The sequence below is a fragment of the Garra rufa genome, chromosome 4 (genome assembly GCF_049309525.1).
Source record: "Garra rufa chromosome 4, GarRuf1.0, whole genome shotgun sequence".
NCBI classification, from domain to species: domain Eukaryota; kingdom Metazoa; phylum Chordata; class Actinopteri; order Cypriniformes; family Cyprinidae; genus Garra; species Garra rufa.
The window spans coordinates 36,534,782-36,549,091 of NC_133364.1; the positions used below are offsets into that span (position 1 = coordinate 36,534,782).

The 14,310-nt window shown below is 45.5% G+C and overlaps 1 protein-coding gene across 1 annotated transcript in view; it reads right to left on the minus strand.

Annotated features, from left to right (window-relative positions):
• The window catches only part of LOC141333231 (guanylate-binding protein 4-like), a 40,772-nt gene extending 28,181 nt beyond the window's left edge, over positions 1–12,591 (minus strand). Inside the window, exon 1 of the mRNA XM_073838195.1 lies at positions 12,513–12,591. The gene's annotated coding sequence lies outside the window, so the exon portion shown is untranslated. The remainder of the gene's footprint in view (positions 1–12,512) is intronic.
• Positions 12,592–14,310: the final 1,719 nt, after the last annotated feature.

A 14,310-nucleotide genomic window follows, 5' to 3' on the forward strand; every position in this document is an offset into this window, starting at 1 on the left:
GGCGTAGTATAAGTAGGCGAACTGGGACGCAGCAACAGTCTTCAAAACTGCAGTTACCAGTTTGGAATGCCCGGAAACATTATTGAAATTATGATGATTCTTATGTAGGCTACATATAATTTTTGTATTCATGTATTTGTGAACACTGAATTAGAATTAAAGTATCAATTTGTAATACCAGTGTACTTGGTACATAGGTACATAACTCCTCAGGAACTGTCTCCTTAATATAAAGTGTAAAATGGTCACAACTTATTAAGTGATATATAAATGTAAACCTCTGTGCAACACTTTAATATCAGTGTACTTACTGTCACGCGGGTGTGCAGGACGAGACGAGAAGATAGACGAGATTAACAATCAACAATAAATTTAATAGAATTCTCCAAGATGAACAAGGCAGGAACAGGCAGGAACACAGAGGGCTTTCACACACATCCAGATAACGTTAAAGACCGACAAAAGACTAAACTCAAAGACAGACTTATAAAGGGTAACTCATTATCAAACACAGGTGACACAGATGACTAATAATTACAAGGACAGGTGCAACAGATGACGGTGACGAGGGCTAAACCAAATGACAACAGAATGGCAGGGGAAGACAATGGGTGAAACCAATGACAGACAGGGTTGTGACATCACGCCCCCCTCCGGAAAGGCGCGTCCTCGCGCCGTGGAAGAAACGAGAGGGGCGGAAAAACAGAGTACATAAGGGAGGAGGCTTGGGCGGAGGACGGTACCCCTGGAGGGGGACAACAAACAAAGTCATGAGAGTCCAGTGGGGCGACGAAGGTGGGAGGAGCCAGGGAGGAAACAGGAGGGACCTGAAGCAGGAGGAACTGACCCAGACCACAGCCATGATGACGGCCCACTGTGGAGCCGACGGAGGGAGGAACCATGGTGGAAGAAGGCGTGCCGACTCCATGGGGCCTACCGACAGAGGCGGAGCAGATGGCGGAGGAGCCCGAGGCGGAGACGGAGAGCCGATGATCCGGGGTGACGCCTAGGATCCGGAGGGCCAAGGTGGAACAGGCTCTGGCGCCCGAGGCGGAGGCGGAGTCCCCGAGATCCGCGGCAGAGCCGGAGCGACAGAGGATGGAGGCTGTGCCCGCAGGAAGGAGGAGTCCCAAGGAGCCGGTGGGACGGCACGACGAGGCACAGCCGGAGGAGCAGAGTCCTGAGGAGCCGATGGGGTGACGACTGACCAGGGCGGAGCTGGAAAGACGATGGAGCCCGGTGGAGCTGGTGGATCGACGGGCGACGGTGGAGAGGAGGGCGTCGAGAGCCGTGGTAGAACCGCGGGGTCGAAGGGCCGAGGCGGAGTCCAGGACTCGGAGGCTGGAGGCGGAGCTGAGGAATCCTCCAGCCGAGACGCCGATGGAAGCTGGCAGTCCCGCGGCGAGCCCACTGCACAGGTGGATGACTGAGGGTGAGCAGGGGGACTGACAGGTGATAGCGGAGATTCAGGATGGCTGGACGGGACCAGCGGAGACTCAGGCATAGGCAGAAGAGGGCGGGTGGGTGGGAAGTTCAGGCAGGTCAGTGGTTCTGTGGAAAAGTCTATTAAGTCCCCAGAGTGTTGCTCATTCTCACCCCCAGTGGTGGTGCAGTGGGCAGGGCTCTCTGTAGCCCTCTCTTGCTCCACGTAATACTCCACCGTCGCGGATGTAGCAGTCGGCTCTCGCACCTGGTCCGATGGGTCCGGCTCTGGCTCTGTCGCTCTCGGCTCGGGCTCTCCATCGTCGGTGGGCTCGGGCTGCACGAAGAGCTTGTCGGGGTGATGTTGGGCTGAGTTCTGGGTCTGGAGTGGGGCTGGTGTCATCCTTCGCGGTCAACGAAGCTCTGCTGGACACCAGCACCCACTCGATGTAGTCGGCGAGGCTCTCTCGAGGACCCTCCCCGGACAGCTGCCTCTTGATGTCATCATTAAGTCCTACGCGGTAGAACGTGCATAGGCAACTGTCCGGGTAGTGCGTAAACGGGGCGAGGAATATAAAGTCTCTGGTGTGGTCCTTGAGAGAGCGGTTCCCCTGCTTCAGGAGGAGGATGAGGACGGCGGGATTATTCATGACGGGGGAAAAAAAAAATATAAACTAAACACTGATACAAAAAAAACGGAAAATAAACGCATGGGAAGACGCCGTGAATTTTTTTTGGGTCGGTCTTTCTGTCACGCGGGTGTGCAGGACGAGACGAGACGATAGACGAGATTAACAATCAACAATAAATTTAATAGAATTCTCCAAGATGAACAAGGCAGGAACAGGCAGGAACACAGAGGGCTTTCACACACATCCAGATAACGTTAAAGACCGACAAAAGACTAAACTCAAAGACAGACTTATAAAGGGTAACTCATTATCAAACACAGGTGACACAGATGACTAATAATTACAAGGACAAGTGCAACAGATGACGGTGACGAGGGCTAAACCAAATGACAACAGAATGGCAGGGGAAGACAATGGGTGAAACCAATGACAGACAGGGTTGTGACACTTACATGGTAACCCCTCAGGAACTGTCTACTTAATATAAAGTGTAAAATGGTCACAACTTACTGAGTATTATATAAAGTGGAAACCTCTATGCAACACTTTAATATCAGTGTACTGACATGGTAACTCCTCGGGAACTGTCTACTTAATATAAAGTGTAAAATGGTCACAACTGAGTAATATATAAATTGTAAACCTCTGTGCAACACTTTAAATATCAGTGTACTTACATGATAACTCCTCAGGAATTGTCTACTTAATATAAAGTGTAAAATGGTCACAACCTACAGAGTAATATATAAACTATGTTTTCAAATTCATCATTAAAGAGTTTACTTAATATGAAATTATAACTTTCCATCCTGTTCTGTGTGATTTCTTTCGCCAAGCATATGTAAACATAATGTTTAACAAGACTACTGTCACCAATAGCGCCTCTGTGGCCCTCTCCGAACAGACACAGCGGGAACCATCGCCCGAGTATTAGTTCCACCCGGACTCATTTCACCCACGTACCTTGGTTAGTTTCTCCTCAGCTGTTTACAAAGTCATCATTTAACTCTTGCACTACACATCATGGACTTCATTCCCCACAAGCCACTGCACTAATCACTGCATTCGCCTGCTCCTTGTTTCTCACTGCACTGATTACCGCTCACAGCTGCACCTCATCACACTGACTGCATTTAAGCTTCTCACACACACAGCCACCTTGCGAAATCTTATCGTTCCTCATGGTCATAATTCTAAGCATTTTTCTCTGTGTTGGATTTCCCATGTATGACCCTGGACTATGTACCCCGTTGTTGATTCTTGCCGCCCGACATTGTGACCATTGCCTCGAGTATTGAACTGTCTACGTTGTTCCTGTTTTCTGGTGATTACTCCTGCTTGTTGACTTCTCTCAATAAAGCCTGGCAAACGGATCCGAACGTCTCTGACTCCTTGTTACAGAAGACTTCGCCACAACAGAATCCAGCGGCTTTAGACAACGTCGTGTCTGAGGTTGCATGGCAAGCCTCTCTGCTTGTGGTTCATCACCAACAACTAGACCAGTTAACTACCATGACCGAGGAGTTGGTGCTATCCATGCAGACGCTCACCTTGGTGGTGCAAAAAACCACCGCCTTGACTAATCCTCCCGCTGCAGTCACCACAGCACCACCTCCCGCTGCCCCTACAGCTGCGGTCCACGCACCTCGTCTGGCACTTCCGGAGAAGTACGACGGCTCCCCAGGCAAGTGCAAGGGCTTTTTGATGCAGTGTGCCATTTATGTTAACTCTCAGCCGCAAGGCCTGATGACTGAGGACAGCAAGGTCTCGCTTGTTTGCTCCCTCCTCACCGGCAAGGCCTTGAGCTGGGCCACGGCCCTGAGGGAGGGATCCCAATAACTTTTCCCTCTTATCAGTTCTTTCTTGCCAAGTTCAGGGAGGTATTTGATCATTCCGAGGATGGCAAGGAGGCTGAGGAGGAGCTGTTGGATCTTCGCCAGGGATCTTCCACCGCTGCAGACTATTCCCTCATGTTCCGCACCCTGGCAGCCCGGGCAGGCTTGGAGGGAAAGCCTCTCAAGGCTATGTACCGCCGGGGCCTCCGAATGGATCTGCAGGCCGAACTCACGTGCCGGGACGAGAAAAAGACTCTGGAAAAGTTTATGGAGATGGCTATCAAGATGGACCATCTGCTTCGCTCCCGCAGGAGTCGTTGTTCCCGATCTCCCTTCACCCCTCTTCAGTCTCCCGCTCACGCCGCTGAGGAACTCATGCAGGTGGGATTCACTCGCCTCACCGAGGAGGAGCGCGAGCGAAGGATGAGGAATCGGCTCTGCCTCTACTGTGGTCAGTCTGGACACTTCCGAAGCCCAATGTACCGCCCGTCCTCCCAGATCCACAAGCACTCAGGTAAGCCACACTTCCTTGTCACCCTCTCTTCTGCTGGATGTGTGCTTGATCATCCGAGGCCGGTAAATTCGTGGATCAAGATTTTGCTAATCGTCATCACCTGTCTCTCATTCCATGTACCCCTCCCGTGGTGGTGGCAGCCCTCGATGGACGACCACTAGGAGCTGGAAAGATCCATCACATCACGGAGGCACTCACCTTGATCACCAGCTCTCTGCACACCGAAACCATCCAGTTTCACGTCACCCAGTCACCTCATCATACCATCATCCTCGGCCACCCCTGGCTCGCCCTCCACGACCCACAGATTTCCTGGAAGGACCATGACATCTCTCAGTGGTCCCAGTCCTGTCTTCAAAAGTGCCTCAGATACCCTCAGAGGAACCATCCTGGCTAGTCAGCTTCTTCCATGTCGGGACACGGACTGTGCCATCGAGATCTTTCCCGGAGCCACACTCCCCAGAGGCCGAGTATACCCCCTGTCTCAACCTGAGACCCAGAGCATGCAACAGTACATCAACAAAGAGCTCGCTAAGGGGTTCATCCATCCCTCTACCTCACCAACCTCAGCTGGCTTTTTCTTTGTGAAGAAGAGGGATGGGTCCTTAAGACCCTGCATCGATTATCGAGCTCTCAACAAGGTGACCATAAAGTACCGTTATCCCCTGCCATTGGTACCTTCTGCTATGGAACAACTACGCTCAGCTCGCATCTTCACTAAACTTGACCTGAGATGTGCCTACAACCTCATTCGCATCTGGGCAGGGGACGAGTGGAAGACGGCCTTCTCCACGACGACTGGCCACTATGAATATCTGGTCATGCCCTTTGGCCTGTCCAACAGTCCCTCGGTCTTCCAGGCCCTAATTAATGACATTTTCCGGGACATGCTCAACAAATTTGTCATCGTCTACATCGACTACATCCTGGTTTATTCCGAGAACTTACCTGATCACATCCAACACGTGCAAGCTGTACTCCAGAGACTCATTCAAACCAACTGTATGCCAAGTTACCCAAGCGTGCTTTTCACTTCTCCACCGTCTCCTTCCTAGGGTACATCATTTCCACCGAGGGCGTCAAGATGGACGACAACAAGGTCACCGCCATCCTTCAATGGCCTCAACCTCAGACCGTCAAGGATCTACAGCGCTTTCTGGGCATTGCCAACTTCTATCGGTGATTCATCCGCGGTTTCAGCCAAGTGGCGGCTCCCCTGACTTCCCTCACTCGTGGCGGATCCAACAAACAGACAGGGACTTCCCCCTGTGAGAGAGCCTTTCAAGATCTCAAGACTCGCTTCACCTCTGCTCCCATTCTGAAACACCCCGATCCACAGCGTCAATTCACTGTAGAGGTAGACGCCTCCAACACTGGCATTGGAGCCATCCTGTCTCAACGCCATGGAACCCCAGCCAAGCTGTACCCTTGTGCCTTCTACTCCCGCATGCTCAATCCCGCCGAACGTAACTAGGATGTCGGGAACAGAGAGCTGCTGGCCATGAAGGCAGCCTTGGAGGAATGGAGGCATTGCCTGGAGGGTTCCAACGTTCCTTTCCTCATTTTAACTGACCACAAGAATCTGGAATTCTTGAGAACAATCCGACGTCTCAACGCTCGCCAAGCCAGGTGGTCACTGTTCTTCTCCAGATTTCACTTCACCATCACCTACCGGCCAAGTCTCTTCGTCAGCGTCCCGCAGGTCTGCTCCAGCCTCTCCCCATCCCAGAAAGACCTCGGTCCCACCTTGCTGTGGATTTCATGACCGACTTGCCACCCTCCAACCACAACACTGTGATCCTCACCATCATAGATAGGTTCTCTAAGGCATGCCGTCTCATCCCACTTCCCAAACTTCCTACAGCCTGGGAGACGGCTCAGGCTTTGCTCAACCAGGTTATACGGTTTTACGGTTTGCCTGAGTGTCAGATCGAGGCCCACAAGTCACGTCACGTGTGTGGAAGGCTCTCTGGTCACAACTTAACGTCAACATCAGCCTCACGTCAGGATACCATCCACAATCCAACGGGCAGGTTGAGAGGCTGAATCAAGAGCTGTCCCGCTTCCTACGGGCCTACTGTCATCTCCAACAGGAGGATTGGAGTGACTACCTCTTGTGGGCTGAGTACGCCCAGAATTCTTTGAGGAAACCCTCCACTCAACTCACTCCATTCCAGGACGTGCAAGCGGGGGAACAAGCTTACAGAGACTGTTACTTCATATATCAGTTTCTGTGAGGATTTATGCATTCCTACCAGGACTCGCTTAACTTACAACAACAACAAACCATGGTTCACTGCAAAACTCAGGCAGCTTCGTCATGCCAAAGATGATTCTTATAGGAAAGGGGACAAAGTCTTCTATAAAGAGGCCAAATACACACTGGAAAAGGAGATCAAAGTGGCAAAAAGAAATTATTCCGAAAAGATATTATTCCGAAAAGATAAGGAACCAATTTGGAAAGGTCTAAAACACATCACCAATTACAAGACATCATCCCCTAGCACTTTGCAGAATCAGCAACTGGGAGACAATCTGAACGAGTTCTATTGTAGGTTTGAAAAAACACCTCTTCTCCCTGTATACTAACGACAGTACCTCCAAAGACCCTCCTGTCAAGCTCCTGAAGTTTGCAGACGACACCACACTTATCTGCCTCATTTAGGATAGTGACGAGTCTGCTTATAGACAGGAGGTTAAAGAGCTGGCTGTCTGGTGCAGCCATAACAACCTGGAGCTCAACATGCTCAAAACTGTGGAGATGATCATAGACTTCAAGAAAAAAAAACCTGCTCTCCTCCCACTCACCATCATGAAAAGCACTGTAATCACAGTGGAGTCATTCAGGTTCCTTAGCAAAACCATCTCACAGGACCTGAAGTGGGACATTCACATAGACACCATTGTGAAAAAGGCCCAGCAGAGGCTGTACTTTCTCCTCCAGCTGAGGAAGCCCAACCTGCCACAGGAACTGCTGAAACAGTTTTACTCTGCTATTATTGAATCCGTCCTCTGCACTTCAATTACCATCTGGTTCAGCTCAGCTAACAATTCTGATCTCAGAGGACTACGTTTAAAGCCCGGACTGCTGAACGAATCATTGGTACAACCCTCCCTACCCTTCAAGATCTCTACTTATCCAGAGTACGAAAAAGGGCTGCCAAAATTACTCTGGACCCCTCACATTTAGCTCACTCGCTTTTTGAACTGTTACCATCTGGTCAGTGCTACAGTGCACTGAGCACTAGAACGACCAGACACAGAAACAGTTTCTTTCTGTCACGTTTGGGAGAAGGAAGGGGTCTGGGTCCAGATGCAGGTAGAGAAATTATTAAATGAACACAAATAAACAAACCAAAGGCCAACACGACACAACACGACTAGAATACAAGATCAAATAAACAAAACAGGAAACACGGTCTAGGAGGATCAGGAACACAGAGAAACACACACAAAGACGGAGTGGTCGCAGCCACTTCAGGAACAGAAATAGCGGTCGCTGCAGCGACAGGAACAGAGATAGCGGTCGCCGCCGCATCCGGAATGGAGATAATGGTCACTGCCGCATCAGGAACGGAGATAGCGGACGCCACCGCCTTCCCGCGGAAGAGTGTCTCCGCCCCCGCCGCAAAGTATGAATGAATGAATGAATGAATGAATGATGCATTTGTATAGCGCTTTCATTGTGTATTTCCGTACACCCAAAGTGCTTTACAATCATATGGGGGATCTCTCCTCAACCACCACCAGTGTGCAGCATCCACTTGGATGATGCGTCGGCAGCCACAGTACAACGGCGCCAGTGCGCTCACCACACACCAGCTACAGGTGGACAGGAGAGAGTGATATAGCCAATTGAATGGAAGTAGGGGCGCATCTGCGCAGCCTCTGCCCTATATGCGTCCATCTCCGCCAGACAGGCGTAGATGTACTCGAAACGAGTGGCCGACGCCGCCTCGAAGGACATCCCAGCCGCCTCGGGAACAGAGCAGGTGGTCGCCGCCCCCAAGCCGGCGCAGGCTGCCGCCAAACGGAGGGACACCGCGTCCCTGAAAAAATTCCTCCCCGATGGACCCATCTTTTTACTGGCTGCATTCTGTCGCGTTTGGGAGAAGGAAGGGGTCTGGGTCCAGATGCAGATAGAGAATTTATTAAATTAACACAAATAAACAAACAAACAAACAAAACAAACAAAGGCCAACACGGCACAACACGACTAGAATACAAGATCAAATAAACAAAACAGGAAACACGGTCTAGGAGGATCAGGAACACAGAGAAACACACACTAAGACTATGCAGCCAGAATGTGCAGTGAGACATGAGCAGCTTTAAAGTCTGTATAATTGTGAACAGGTGTGAGTTGATACGAGTGTAACGATCACAAGACAAGTGTAGGTAGATGAGTGCTAATGATCACAGACAGGTGTATACAATCATGGAAGTGCAGTGCAAGGGAAAGGGGAAACAGCGACCTCAGGTGGCTGAGGGAAACCCCACAGCCCAGATCATGACACTTTCCTCGGGCAATCCATCTCATGAACACTTGATCGTGGAATAACAACACAATACATTCTTTTTTCATTTTTCCGTTATTTATTTAAAGCACATACTTACTTCCATTCATATGTCTTTGCTATTTTTGCACATTGTCTGTCTTGTAAACCTGTGTATTGTTCTTTTTATAATATGTATCGTCTTGTCACTAGCCGCTTTTCCACTGTCGGGCCAGTGCGAGCCAGTGCTAAGAGCGTGCCGGGCGGGGCCAATGGCCTCGAGTCGCAAGCACCAAGACCAAAAGTAAGCTGCGTTTCCACTATTGAGCCAGTAGCCTCGCTGCGCAAACCTAAAGCCCGCCCTTTACACACCTCTTTGAATCAAACGTCACGAAACCTCTCCCCTTTCAGCGGGGAGATTGAAAGTAAGTCACCGTAGTGTGATTATCGAAGGAAGAGAGCCGAAGCGGCTGTTTGCTCCTTTCGGTGTTTTTCTTGGAGGAAGATGAGGCAGCGAAAACAAGACGCAAAGACGGAGGCTCAGCAGCGTTTAAGGCGAAAGCTTATATTAGCTGCAAGGCGAAAAAGAACAATAAAGCGACGTGGAAGCCGGATACAGCGAATGCAGAAACGTCTAATGTTGGTGATGTCTGTTCTGATGCAAGAAGTGCTCTGCAACAGTTGTTTATGCAGCAGCAATATTTGTAATATATTACATTAATAAATCACTTGAAAAGAAGCTTTGTTTTTATGACCGACACACAAGTCTTTCGTCTAACTTTGTATTACATTAAACTAAATGTTGCATATTATCTACACTACTGCTAAAAATAACTACACAGTTGTACTTCTAGTATAATGTTGTATGCTTTTATTTAGGTACAGATACAGGTACAGTCTATGTTAACAATTTATCAAGGTGTGTTGGTGAGTTTCTGTGGGGGTTTTTGGACGATGTAAATAAACTTATACATCAGATCTTATTTGCATTTTTCCAAATTTAGATACGAGTAGATACTAATCAGACAGGCATTTAAATGTTTTCATCACAAATCTGTAACAACAGTTAGTAACGATTAGTGTAACGATTACTGAATAGGACCTGGTTTACACAGGACACAAAAGGTGCCCCATCAGAAAACCATTTAAGTAATGTGCCCATCAAAACGGCATTTCCATATAATATCTGCCTAATGTAAGTGTCTTCTCTGGGCACCGCTTTGTCCATTGTGCGTTTTTATGGCTTTGTACTGCGCCGTGTGCCCGCAATTTCTTCAACTTGTCTCGAACTTGCATTGTGGTGCGCTGGATATTTAGCTTTGCGAGTCCAGCAACGATGTATTTTATCACGTCTTTGTTTCTGCAGACGCCGTCGAACTGGCGTTGTATATTGTCATCGGCCCAAATACTGTACATAGAAGAGCCCTGTATTAGTAATACAGCGAAATGCGCATACCGCAGACACACTCCGCCTTTCACTTTGACCACGCCTCAAGCCCCGGCTGGCCCGCTTTGGCCCAAGGTTTTCGTCGGGCCGAAAAATCCAGGCCATTGGCCCTGAGGAAGCACCGACGAGGCACGATCAGGCCCCGGAAGTGACAGTGGAAACGCGACTGGCTCTGGCACGCACTAGCACGCCCGCTTTTGGCCCGACAGTGGAAACACGGCTACTGTCATTCTGTAGCACTGTGGAGCTCTGTCACAAAAACAAATTCCTAGTATGTGTAAACACACCTGGCAATAAAGCTCATTCTGATTCTTATTCTGATTCTGATTGTTGGAATCCTTTAGGATTTTTTGACAAGACATAAATATTCTGTCGGATGGTTTCTATGGGATTTTTATGGGATCAAATTGGATGCCTGTTCATGTCCTTTTTCCCCCTTTTTTGTTATCTAAAGTGCACTTTTCCACTGTTTTTAATTTACTAACAAATAGTACTTGCAGTTTGTCCTTTACATCACCATGATGCAGCACACAGCTTTAGCGCAAACATGGAGTATGTAACACTTGTCCTTCAATGCAAATACTACACTACAAAGTGAGGTATATATAAAACTTAGAGTACACCAGAAGTTGGAAAGAAATATAACTCTTTACTGTGACAATAAATAAATGACATAAAAAAAAGAAAAAAGTACACATTGTAATCACACTTTGGCGGATGGAGTTAGTGTAAATAGCCTCTGCCAACAACGTGTGCTATTTGCACTTAAAAGTATAGTGACGCTACAAAGCCATAAAGCACAACATTAATTAAAACAGCTGAAAATGGTGGCAGAATGGTCACTACTACAATGTTTTATACAATGCAAATTAGTAGAATAAACATATAACGTTATGACTATCATTATTAATATCAGTTATACAGATTCATAGCTTTTGACACATGGCTGCTGTGCTAATCAGCAGATACAATCAAATGAGAGTTCAGAAACTCACCAAGATAACCCTAAATTGTTGGTTTAGGAGACAGACCAGATAAATGTTACTATTTCATTATTTTTGGCGTCTTTGAAATCAAATTTGAACAAATTAAACACCGTTGATCACTCGCTGTTTTTCCTCTTCAACCGTTCTTTTCAAATGATGCACACTACAGTTGCAGGCGAGCTACATTTGGATTTCTTAAAGGGGTTCGAAGGGATTTCTTATATTTCAATAAATACATATAATTTGTTTACATTTGTGTGTATTCATATAGGCTGCTATTTAGTAACTATGGTTTTACAACAAAAACATAGTTTAAATATGGTTATTGTAGTAAACCCATGGTAAATTTTGTAGTTACTATGGTTTTACAATAAAAAACATAGTTTAACTATGGTTATTATAGTAAAACCATGCTTTATTTTGCAGTTACTATGGTTTTACTACAAAAAAAAACATAGTTTAACTATGGTTACTATAGTACAACCATAGTTACTATGGTTTTAATATAAAAAACCATAGTAAAACCATGGTTACTACAAAAGAACATGGTTAATTTTCGTAAGGGTTTTTAATTCACAAGCTAATTTTGAGTTGAAATATGCTGTTTTAACTTGTGTTACTGAGATTGACAAGAGTAATATTATTACCCAAGGTGTATTAGTAATTCCTTATATTACCGCGTTACAGCAAAAAGTAATAAACTGCTGTAATATTATTACTTTTGTAATTCGTTACTCCCAACAATATATATATATATATATATATATAATCTGTACGTCGTTGTTGGGATGTTTAGACAGATTAATCTTATTTTCGCTATTCATTTAACTCGAGTAACTATCCACCTGTAAAGTAGAAGTGGGTTATTCCAAAACGTTTTGTTTGTATTTATTATTCAGGATATATGGGATAAAAAAGATTTCTAGAGAATGAAATGATTGTTATATAGATCTGGCATCTTGCGCTCACATTCGAAACTAGGCTCATCTGCTTGTCTCATACAGCCTGCATTACTGTCTAATTTGCCTTAACTTGTGCCAACCTACATTCCCAATAACGCAAATCATCTCTGTTCTGGGAAGGGTCTAACAAAATAAATATTCCCCTTTATACATGTTTAGTTGGGTTTTGATAAAAAGCGACGGCTAAATGAATAAATGTTAATGCAGAAAAATCAAACCTTAACAGATCTGGAAGCTGAAATTTCTGCAAGATGATGTATAACAGGTGTGTCTTGTTCTCTCGAATTATTTTCCAGTAATCTTCTGTCACACTGTATTGCATTTAAATAGTGTAAGTAATGATATGCAAGATATGCGAATGACAATAGACTTTGTTGATGTCAGATGTTTGCTCTTTTTCCTGTATATCACATGATTGTAAAGAAAGGAGAGACTGTGGGGAGGGGGGTCTGAGTGCGATCTGCTGAGTAGGCAGGCCCGTCACCAAGGGTGGGCATTGTGGGGCAGTGCCCCCATCTGCGAGGTCTGTAGCTCATGATTTATTGTATACAAGAATGATCATAGGCTACAGTGCCTTCTCCTGTACTGCAGTTAATCAGGAAGTGACAATTTTGTTCTCTTCAACTCACTGGATGGTACTAGAGCTTTATTCGCAAATGTTGTATGCCATATTCTAATTTTGCACATAAGTTTAATTAACTTTGGATGGAAACATATTGGTGTAGCAAGCAGGTGGGCATGCACTGCGCATGGGATTCTGTGTGGGGAGAAAACAAACAAACAAAAAAAGAGTATAAAAGAATAAAATATATAGTCCTAAATGAAATATGTATCACTAAAATAATTAACATATTATCAAACCAAATAAAAATAAAAAACTGTGTGACATGTCTACACTGAGTTCTAGTTCATTTAGTGACCGCGCAGCAAGCTCAAGGAAACAGAGAAGGCTGAAAGACTTTTTCTTTATTTTACAAATGCTGTTCTTATTGTGAGTTCAAATAGAAATTAACCTTTTACAGTTCGGAAAAATGTCTTATTCTTATCAATGGGACCAAAAGTACATATTTTAAGTTGGTTCCGCTATAAGTAAAAAAATCTAAGCGCCAGTGCCTGTGGAAAATATTAGTATTCTTGCTGAAAGACGCGTACGTTTCAGTTTCTCTTTAAATTCGTATGTTTAGACTTTTTTATATGGTGTTTATAATGAATGTCATAATTTGTGATCAATTTTTATTTTTAAATTTGTACTATAATGTTGTAGCTGCTATTTTGTAGCTAATATTTTCTGATTTTTATTTTCGTCCATCTGATTAGGCAAATTTAAAGGAACTTTTTTTTTCTCTCAATGCAATTTTGTCTGATATGTGTATAGTAGCCTTTTTTTATTCATGCAGCAAATGTTTTAAAACTAGTAAGTACGTAAATACGTTTTTTTAACTTTACATGCTTTGAAGGAACCTTTAACTATAACTTTTTGGGTAGTTTAAACATTGTCATGAATTCGTTGTAAATTACAAAATGCATTGTTATAGGCCTATAATAATGGAAGAATATTGTTTTAGCAAAGTATATAGTCGTAGATAACATTATAGTGATGTATCGATAGGCCTACATATTAGACAGTGCATGTGTTAACAGCCTATGCGATTCCTTAAAAACATTCTCCTTTTGCTCAGCTGTGCATAGTTTTATTAACAGTCAGTGATGCGCAGGTCAATGTTTAAAAAAAAACCGAACCCGACCGATGTTTTCAACTAACCCGCCCACAACTCGGACCGCAAAATAAAAAAAGAAAATAGTGTACCAGACTGTCACGAATTAAGTCGTCCTGTCATCAGTAACTCTTGCACTACACATCAAGGACTGCAGCCCCCGCAAGCCACTGCTCACACCTGCTCCTCTTGACCCACTGCACTGATTGCTGCACACATCTGTTCCTCATTTATACACATGCTGTTACGTGACGTGTTGGTTAGACGAGACGTAGAACAGGATTTCCACAATAATCACTTT